The sequence below is a fragment of the Mauremys reevesii genome, linkage group 1 (assembly GCF_016161935.1).
Source record: "Mauremys reevesii isolate NIE-2019 linkage group 1, ASM1616193v1, whole genome shotgun sequence".
NCBI lineage: Eukaryota > Metazoa > Chordata > Testudines > Geoemydidae > Mauremys > Mauremys reevesii.
The window spans coordinates 352094827-352105318 of NC_052623.1; the positions used below are offsets into that span (position 1 = coordinate 352094827).

The window sequence follows — 10492 nt, forward strand, 5'->3', positions numbered from 1 at the left end:
CGACCCCTAGGGTTGACTTTTTAGTTCTTTGCTGCTAACAAGGCTGAAGGTGTGGGTGGGAAACGGACTCACCAAGGGCAAAGGTGGGATTGGAAACTCTCTGGGGTACAGGCCGCAGAGATGACCCCTACCTGCCAATAGGGGAGGGGCAGAGTGAGGGCAGCAGCTTCAGCACATGGTACTGAGCATGCTCAGTCTGTGTGAGCATGCTCAGTACAAGCCAAGTGGCCTCTGGCAGGCCAGCTTTTTGTTCTGCCTTTACACAGCACCTAAGCACAATGGGATCCTGGCCCATAACCAGGGCGCTTAGGTGCTACCGCAATACAAATAAATTATACTACTGTTACTAACAGGATGACAAGTGACTGGACCCAGTGGCTCAGATGAGATCCATTTCTGGTTGGGATCAATGGACCTGTTCCGTTAGGCCCTAAACATTTATTTCCATTTTCTCCCACTGCAGCAAAATCTCTTCAAACATATGCAGATTTACTGTTCTACCTGAAGAACAGAGAGACATTTTCAGTCCATTGAAGAAATAGAAACACATCAAGGAACGCAGCAAGGGTGAAGTCGTTAGATAAAATACTTTCTATATTTATACACTGAGATGTGAAGGAGGTTTTGGTTTTTATATATATGTCAATATATACACACTATAACAATTAGATGATATGATTAAATTAAGAAGTTCAGGCCAAGCTTTCCATATTATAAAGCTGTATTTTCATCTGAGCTTCTAGTGCAAGCCAATCAACTTTTCATATTGGCATCAGTTTAAACTATGGCCTTAAATCACATAGCTAATAATGGAGGAGCATTTTTGCACAGCGTCTTCATCCAAAAAGGGATCCCAAAGTGTTTTTTTAACTGACCAATAAAGCTATGGGCTAAACCCGATTTGCCTTACTCCCTTCAAGCTAAGTGGGACTGCTTATTTTATATAAGTAAACTAGATTTGTCTGGAACCACTTCAGAAAAAAATTCAGCCACCTCTGGGGTGGACCTCAGCAGCTGTTTAACAGCGCACAGCAATGCTGCACAACAGTTTTAGCTGCAAAGTGAAAGAACACTTTATCCAGTTGAACTTTCAGGGGGAATTTAAATATGCAGAATGTCACTTAAATTCGACACCATTTAGATGTAAACACACACACACAGACATACTCGCACAGCAATCTATTTGAGCTCATCTGGTAAAACCCAGGGTCTGTTTTGCATAGAAATGTTTGGGTCTGATGAGGAAAGAAATGAAATGTGCAGCCCAGCTACCCTGAAGTTTATACATGCAAATCTCACTTTGATTAACAGATGTGTTACCTAAATAGGCCTAGAGATGTTTAGCTTCTTCCTTTGACAGTTTGGTGACAAAAACCGTTGCTGTATCAACAGAATTCTGCCTGGAATAAACATGAGGGTAAATGACAGGTAATCTAGGCTGGAGTGCGAGGAGGCTGAGGCAAACCACTGGATCGCTCTGCACAATGCTGGTTTATTGAACTGCACAAACTGAGACCCAGAATGAGATTAACACACTATAGTTCTGTCCACTTACCTTTATGGATTAAGGGCTTGATTCAAAGCCCACTGAAGTAAACGGAAAGACCCCTATTGACTTCAATGGCTTTTGAGTCAAGCACCTGTAAAGTGAAGGGATGGACAACATTGACTAGATATAACGCAGGCAGGCACAACCACCATCTCTGTGTCCTGCCAGCCCTGAGTCTCCTTACGGTCTCACACACCAAACAGCTCCTGGCAGGACAGTGCTGACTCTTCCAACGCCCCTCAGGCCTGACCTGCTGCACCACCTGCCATTACAGTCCTGGGCCACCTCAACAACACTGAAAATCACAATGAAACAGCTCATTCGAGCCCAACTGGTTTTTTTTTTTTAGACTTTTCAATTCACAGCAAAAAAAACTTGTTTTCAGTTCCACACAAAACCTTTTTTTTTCAGAATTGCTGGGGGCGGTGGGCAGTGTGGGAATTGTATGCCCTGGTGGGATGCTGCGTATAGCTTGTGGGGTTTATGTGTCTGTAGCGTATACCTTGATGGGATGCAGCATTTATCGTAAGGGAGGGTGTATGTGTAGCATATACTGGGGCGGGGCCGGGGGGTGGGGGAGGAGGCAAGCGTGTACCATGGTGTGCATGTGAGGAGGGAGCAGGTTTGCACCAGGGTGACTTGTGAGTGGAGCAAGTGTGTACTGTGCGGGGGGATAACGTGTCCAAAGCGTGAAGGGGCTGTTGGCCCCTTATTGAAATGTAGTGGGGTTTTGGTTGCCCAGTCCCAGAGTGGGAAAGATCACTGGGCGAGGGGGTGTTACGCACCAGACCCAGAGGGCGGGGACGAGGCTGGGCGAGGGGGCGTTACACACCAGACCCAGAGGGCAGGGACGAGGCTGGGTGAGAGGGCGTTACACACCAGATCCAGAAAGGGGAATGTGGCTGGGCGAGAGGGCGTTACGCACCGGACCCAGAGGGGGGAACATGGCTGGGCGAGAGGGCGTTACGCACCAGACCCAGAGGGGGGAACATGGCTGGGCGAGAGGGCGTTACGCACCAGACCCAGAAAGGGGAATGTGGCTGGGTGAGGGGGGCGTTACGCACCAGAACCAGAGGGCGGGGGTGTGGCTGGGCGAGAGGGCGTTACGCACCGGACCCAGAGGGGGGAACGTGGCTGGGCGAGAGGGCGTTATGCACCAGACCCAGAGGGCAGGGACATGGCTGGGCGAGGGGGCGTTACGCACCAGGCCCAGAGGGCGGGGACGAGGCTGGGCGAGAGGGCGTTACGCACCAGACCCAGTGGGAGGAACATAGCTGGGCGAGAGGGCGCTATGCACCAGGCCCAGAGTGGGAGGAAGTGGCTGGGCAAGGGGGCGTTACGCACCGGACCCAGAGTGGGGAACGTAGCTGGGCGAGAGGGCATTACGCACCAGACCCAGAGGGCAGGGACATGGCTGGGCGAGGGGGCGTTACACACCAGACCCAGAGGGCAGGGACATGGCTGGGCGAGGGGGCGTTACGCACCAGACCCAGAGGGGGGAACGTGGCTGGGCGAGAGGGCGCTATGCACCAGACCCCCACCCCCTCCTGCAGTGTCAGAGCAGCACGTCCAGGTCTAGGCAGAAGACACCGGGCTAGTAAATTGGTTGTAGTTTATAAGGTTTATTGGAGGCCGCTGCACTGAACCTTTCCCAAGCCATGTCCTCACTGGGCTTAGACCGTGAAGGGCTCTTTACTCCCCAAGGAGAGGGCTTTGGTGTAAATAACTTGTGTATGTGTTTAAGTGAAGTGCAGCGATCACTGGTTACAAAGGTAACAATTGAGTTAGGAGGATCTTGGAGTAGGGGCACTCTCACCCCTGCCCAGCGTTCCCTCGAAGAGACTGAGGTAAACACGCAGGAACCCCTGGGCTCAGTTCTCCCTGTGATGCGAGTCCTATTCACACGGGGCCAGGAGGGGACAGTCAAGGTGGGCAGGCACCTGGGTGAAGTGAATCGCCGTGGGGACTTCGATTCTCTCTTCACGCCACTCAGCCAGGGCACAGCGCACATAAAGAAACTCCCCTGCTACAATGGGACAAATGCCCAGTTTATACATGCTCTGTGCACGCAAGGGGAGTGAGCACGTACCAGGGTGTCTGTGCATGACAGGGGACGCAAGTGCCTACTGGGGGAGGGCGTTGCTGGGGGAGCCAAGCGTCTACTAGGATGTTTGCTAGTGCCAGGGGGCCAAGCATGTATCTTGCACACTGGGGGCAGGGAGGAAGGGGGTGTGCACATGCTCAGGGGGCAGGCAGGTGCTGCGGGGGCGAACACGTACCAGGATGTGTGCAGTGGGGGAAGGAGCTGAGCAGGTACTAGGGTGTGTGTAGTGGGGGAAGGGGACCGAACACCTACTGGGGTGTGTGCACGTGTGAGGGGAGGCAAGCGTGTACGAGGGTTTGTGTGCACATGAGGGGGGGAGCAAACATGCACAAAGGAGTGTGTGTGCGTGAAAAAGGACAAACTAGTATGCGGGGGTGCATACACGTGAGGTGGCCAAGCATATACTGGGGCAGGGAATGTGATAGGTGGAGCCAAGCATGTACCATGGCATGCACTAGTGCTAAGGGAGGCCAAATTCATACTGGGAATGTGTGTGCGCGCATTGGGGGGACCAAGTGCATACCAGGATGTGCACCCATGAGGGGGAGCGAGTGTGTACCGGGATGTGCACTCACAAGGGGGAACGAGGGTGTACCAGGATGTGCACCCATGAGGGGGAGCGAGTGTGTACCGGGATGTGCGCACACACAGGGGAATGAGCGCATACCAGGATATGCACACACGAGGGGGAGAAAGCATGTACCAGGATGTGCACTCACAAGGGGGAACGAGGGTGTACCAGGATGTGCACACACAAGGGGGAGCGAGTGCATACTGGGATGTGCACTCAAAAGGGGGAACGAGTGTGTAGTGGGATGTGTGCACACGCAGGTCCCAAGCGTGTACCGGGATGTGCGCACAAGAGGGGGAGCGATCATGTACCAGGATTATGTGGGAAACCGTCTGGCTCTCCTATCCCCTCTCACCATTCAAGCTGGCCAGTCACGAGTGGAGGAGAGGAAGCTCTGAGAGCTTTCGGATGTGCTGCTCGTTACCATGGAAACGCCTTCCTCAGTAGCCAGGCTGGCCGTGTGTCTGTCTGTCTAGCTCTGGCTGCATGGGGCGCTGGGAGGGAAAGGGGCGGTGGGGCCGGGAAGGAGTGGGTAGTGATGTGCAGAATGGTTCTGTTCGCTGGGCTCCCAGTGCTGCAATTGAGAGACACCCCAGCAGGCCAGGGCAGTGTGCTGATGCCTCCCTGCAGGAGCGCTCTAGTGTAGGCAGCGAGCAGCAATCTGACCACCCCAATCGCCCCCGGCTCAGCTTCCTCCTGGGGCAGCCCGGACTGCTGCCGAATGCTCTGGAGATAATAACACAGTAGCCGTGCGAGCACAGGCACCGACTCTGTGGGTGCTCTGGGGCTGGAGGAAAAATTAGTGGGTACTCTGCATCCACTGGCAGCCAAGCTTCCCGCCCCGCCCCACCCCTGCCCCACCTCACTTCCACATCCTCCCCTGAATGTGCCGTGTCCCCGTTTCTCCACCTCCCTCCCAGCTCTTGCCGCTGCCAAAGAGCTGTAGCAGGCTCCGGGAGGGAGGGGAGAGGAACGGGAACATGGCGCACTCAGGGAGGAAGTGGGGAAGAGGCAGGGCTGGGGCAGAAATTTGGGGAAGGAGTCGAATAGGGGCAGGAAGGGGGCGGAGTTGGGGCGGGGACTTTGGGGAAGGGGTTGGACTGGGGGTGGGAGGGAGCAGGGCAGGAGTGGCAGGGGCCAGGGTGAATGCAATGGCCAATGCCAACATGTCTAATGAGAACATGGTCTGAGGTAAACAGAATGAAGTTTAATAAAGGCAAATGCAAAGTGCTCCACTTAGGAAGGAATAATCAGTTTCACACATACAGAATGGGAAGAGACTGTCTAGGAAGGAGTACGGCAGAAAGGGATCTAGGGGTTATAGTGGACCACAAGCTAAATATGATTCAACACTGTGATGCTGTTGCAAAAAAAGAAAACATGATTCTGGGACGCATTAACAGGTGTGTTGTGAGCAAGACACGAGAAGTCATTCTTCCGCTCTACTCTGCGCTGGTCAGGCCTCAACTGGAGTATTGTGACCAGTTCTGGGCACCGCATTTCAAGAAAGATGTGGAGAAATTAGAGAGGGTCCAGAGAAGAGCAACAAGAATGATTAAAGGTCTAGAGAACATGACCTATGAAGGGAGGCTGAAAGAACTGGGTTTGTTTCATTTGGAAAAGAGAAGACTGAGCGGGGACATGATAGCAGTTTTCAGGTATCTAAAAGGGTGTCATCAGGAGGAGGGAGAAAACTTGTTAATCTTGGCCTCTAAGGATAGAGCAAGAAGCAATGGGCTTAAACTGCAGCAAGGGAGGTTTAGGTTGGACATTTAGGAAAAAGTTCCTGTCAGGGTGGTTAAACATTGGACTAAACTGCCTAGGGAGGTTGTGGAATCTCCATCTCTGGAGATATTTAAGAGTAGGTTAGATAAATGTCTATCAGGGATGGTGTAGACAGTATTTGGTCCTGCCATGAGTGCAGGGGACTGGACTTGATGACCTCTCGAGGTCCCTTCCAGTCCTATAGTCTAGAGTCTATAAAACATCCAGTGGTGTCAGAGAGGAGACAGTTTATAAGGCCCTCAGGCTTCATGGCATCAGCCACCCACTAAGGGATGGGGTGAGGAAGGACCAGGGGTGAGCTGGGGATGTGAGCTGCCTCCTGGCCCTGTTGCTGCTGCCTCTCGGACCTCTGGCCTGGGGGCTCTGCTGCCTGGTGGGTCACATGTGAAATGGAGCTCATTTCTAGTTCAGGCCCCATTTTTAAAAAAAACTTTTAGGGAGGGTTAACATACATCTTTTTTTTCCCATGTCAGGCGCAACTCATCACTGGGAAGGACCATCCGCTCTGGTCAGGTTATTCCATAGCTGTCTGTTCTGTGGCTGGAGACGAGATTCTGTCTGGTAAGTCCCATGGCTTAGCTCAGCCAGAGAACGTGGGCTAAGGCAGAGAGCTCCATGGGAGCAGCATTTAATACTGCTGCCAAGCCAAGGAACGAGTGTCTATCTGGATCCCAATAGGAGCCAGCTCCCAGGTCTGATGCCCCTCCCCACGACTCCTGCTTGGGGCCCCTCGAATGGTGGCCACCTCATGAGATCACCCACCCTGTCCAGCCTTCCCCCTCTCCAATCTGCAGCTGAACCAGACTCCTTCCAAGCCCACACCCAAAACAAAGGGGACGGGTTCAGACCTGGGGATTCAGATCCAACCTTCCTCCCAAATGCAAAGGTGGGGAGGGAGCCCCCAACCTGGGGTTCCAGTTCAGCTCCACCCTGTGTTATTACTGTGTCGCCCCCTCACAATCCAAGCTGTATGATCAGGCCCGAGTGCTGGCCCCATTAACGGCAATGGGTGCTTTGCCACCAGCTTCCCCGGGACAAGGATTTAGACCAAAGCCCTTCAGTGGTGAAGAGGACAATGAACAGCTCCTCTACAAGGGGTCAAATCACAGCCAAAGAGCCCAGTCCTGCAATGTGCTTGGCACCGTCTGCCAAGCCCTGCCACAGCTCCCATTGCAGGAACTAGTCAGCCTTGGGCCAGGTCGGAGTCTCAGTGAGCTCACTTCCCGAGTAGGGTGATCAGCAAGCGTGAACAATCAGGACAGGGGATGGGCGCCTATATAAGACAAAGCCCCGACTATCGGGGCCAGCCCTATAAAAGCAGGACATCTGGTCACCCTATTCCTGAGTGAGATCATCCTCCCTTGGAAGCACTTGACAAAATGCCTGCAGCTGACTAATGAAATACGCTCGGCCTTTCTCGGCCTAGATGGAGGCCAAAATTCTCGTTGCTAAAGGACTGACCTTTCCTGCCCCCAAAACACTGCTGCACCACAGTGCTAGTGCAGGGGGTTGTGCATCTGATTGGGGTAGTGAACGGGACTCAGCCCCTTTATATACAACACACTCCAGTAAAGCCCTTCAGTGCTAGATAAATGACATATATTCTCCTGTAGGGAGAAATTCACTCATAGGCAGCAAATACTTAAGTTTCACCTACTAGGGTTAGGACCAATGCACAGGCTTTGTGGTGGCGCTCTGCACACGGGGTGGATTTCACCCATTATGATCACATCCACTACTGTTCTTTTCCATGCATTGTATTTATTCTGCGTAGTATTTATTTATTGTGGATGGCTTCTGTATTTTACTAAGCTGCAAGAAAATATGTAAACAGCAAATGATCAAAACAATCTCTCTTTGTATCTAAGTGCACGCCAGCCAGATGGAGATGCTTAGCAAGACTAGCCATTGTTTAGCTTTTCTGAATGCAGGTGGTTTCTAGACACATCAGTAATGAATCCAATAAACAATTCCTGGAGGTGTAAGAAGCTCTAGTGCTCACTCCCACCCCTTTTACAAAGAACTGAATGAAACTTTTTTTTGAATGTGGTGGTAATATTTGCTGCCACACTCACAGCACTAGAAATGGACGTCGCCTGCTAACGGCACAGGTTTATTCACCAGTGTGCCTGAAGCCTGAACTAAAAGGGATTGCTTCCTGAAGTGAGAGCATAGTTAACTCAGTACTCAGAGTTAATTAACAGTGTTTGGCCTCTTAAGGTTGCCAGCAAAGAAGCTAATTGGGACCAATTGTGGTGGTACAGATACCAGATCAGACTATAAACAAGGACACCTGATCAGCCTATAATCCTGTTCTGTATCAGGCTCCATTCCTAATCTATATGGGACTATACATCAGGATAGCATAATAATAATCCTTAGCGGAGTTTAATACACCCTGTGGCATGTGTGAGATAGAATTTTACTTGAAATATATACAGAGCTCTTGTTGATTCTTTTATCAGAGGGGTAGCCGTGTTAGTCTGGATCTGTAAAAAGCAACAGAGTCCTATGGCACCTTATAGACTAACAGACGTATCAGAGCATGAGCTTTCGTGGGTGAATACCCACTTCGTCGGATGCATATAATGGAAATTTCCAGAGTCAGGTATAAATATGCAGGCCAGAATCAGTCTGGATTCTTTGTTACTGGCTTCCCCAAATTTAATGTGTCCCTTTTCCCTCTCCTCAGTTGAGTTTGCTTTGTTTCATGCAACGGACTCCGTGTTTGCACAGGAGGAGTACTGCCCGTCAAGGGAGCCCAGGGGTGGGGGTTAGTTTTCTCAGGTTTCTAGGTGGGGACTCAAGCCAGTGCTATTGAAGGAGGCCGTAGAGAAATAAGCACGACTCCAACCACACCTAGCAGAAGGATTACACATGACCTGCTTTTCTGAGGGAGATTTCCTCTCCTAGGGCTGCACGGTTCCTGGGTGTGTTTCTCCATCCACAGCATAGTCTGTTTGCCTAGGACAAAGCCGCTAGTTTGGGATTCTCTGTACGATGGTTATTATGGGAGGCTTCATTTCTTTTATCACTATGGAGCGAATGCCTGTTGCCTTCATGGCCTTGCGATTTGTTAGGGGCATATCAGAGTAGTTAGAGACAGATACAAATCAAAGGTACAACAGAAATAGCCAGTGGAATTATGTGTTTAAAATCTGATTTTTCTCACCAGTGCTGGGAGCTGCTGAATCATTTGGTCTCTCTCTCTCTTTCTTTCATACACACACACAAACACGGCAGGCACCCATTCTCAGTATTTGATCCAATTATCTCCTGAATAAATCTAGGCTCTGATTCAGCAAAGCACTGAAGGATGTGCTGACGCATCTTGCTACCTTTCCCTACACCAAAACAAAACACACACACACTTTCACTCCACAGTGGCTTATTTTGAAGATGAAGGAAAACAGAGAGGAAAAAAAAAAAAGAACAAAAGTAAAGTTTCCAGGAGAGAGAACAGTATGTGTGTGCCTCTTTTCTAACACGCTGCAGCAACACTGAGAACAAATTCTGCTGAACTCAGAGTTTTTAGAAATTTTCACATACAATACACAGACAGCAAAAAAGACACCACACATATCCTCCTCTGTTATTCTCTCACGTGCAATGGCTGGAAAAGGTCAAAATTAGGGCTGTCGATTAATCGCAGTTAACTCACGCGATTAACTAAAAAAATTAATCACAATTAAAACATTTTATCATGATTAATTGCAGTTTTAATCACACTGTTAAACAATAGAATACCAACTGAAATTTATTAAATATTTTTGGATGTTTTTCTACATTTTCAAATATATCGATTTAAATTACAGCACAGAATACAAAGTGTACAGTGCTCACTTTATATTATTTTTTTATTACAAATATTTGCACTGTAAAAATGATAAAAGAAATAATATTTTTCAATTCACCTAATACAAGTACTGTAGTGCAATCTCTTTGTCATGAAAGTGCAACTTACAAATGTAGCTTTTTTGTTAGATAACTGCACTCAAAAATAAAACAATGTAAAACTTCAGCGCCTACAAGTCCACTCAGTCCTACTTCTTGTTCAACCAATCACTAAGAGAAATAAGTTTGTTTACATTTACGGGAGCTAATGCTGCCCACTTCTTGATTATAACATCACCTGAAAATGAGAACAGGTGTTCACATGGCACTGTTGTTGCCAGCGTAGCAAGATATTTACGTGCCAGATGCACTAAAGATTCATATGTCTCTTCATGCTTCAGCCACCATTCCAGAGGACATGCTTCCATGCTGATGATGCATTTTAAAAAAATTGTGTGTTCATTAAATTTGTGACTGAACTCTTTGGGGGAGAACTCTATGTCTCCTACTCTGTTTTACCCACATTCTGCCATATATTTCATGTTACAGCAGTCTCAGATGATGACCCAGCATGTTGTTCATTTTAAGAACACTTTCACTGCAGATTTGACAAAATGCAAAGACGATGGCTACAGTACTCGACCCAAGG

The 10492-nt window shown here is 49.5% G+C and overlaps 1 long non-coding RNA gene across 1 annotated transcript; it reads right to left on the bottom strand.

Moving 5' to 3' along the window:
- Positions 1–395: 395 nt before the first annotated feature.
- LOC120403716 lies at positions 396–4705 on the bottom strand. The gene is made up of 3 exons (XR_005597692.1): positions 4580–4705; positions 1321–1400; positions 396–501 (listed from the first exon to the last, which is right to left on the bottom strand). It is a non-coding gene; the product is annotated as an uncharacterized LOC120403716 (long non-coding RNA).
- Positions 4706–10492: the final 5787 nt, after the last annotated feature.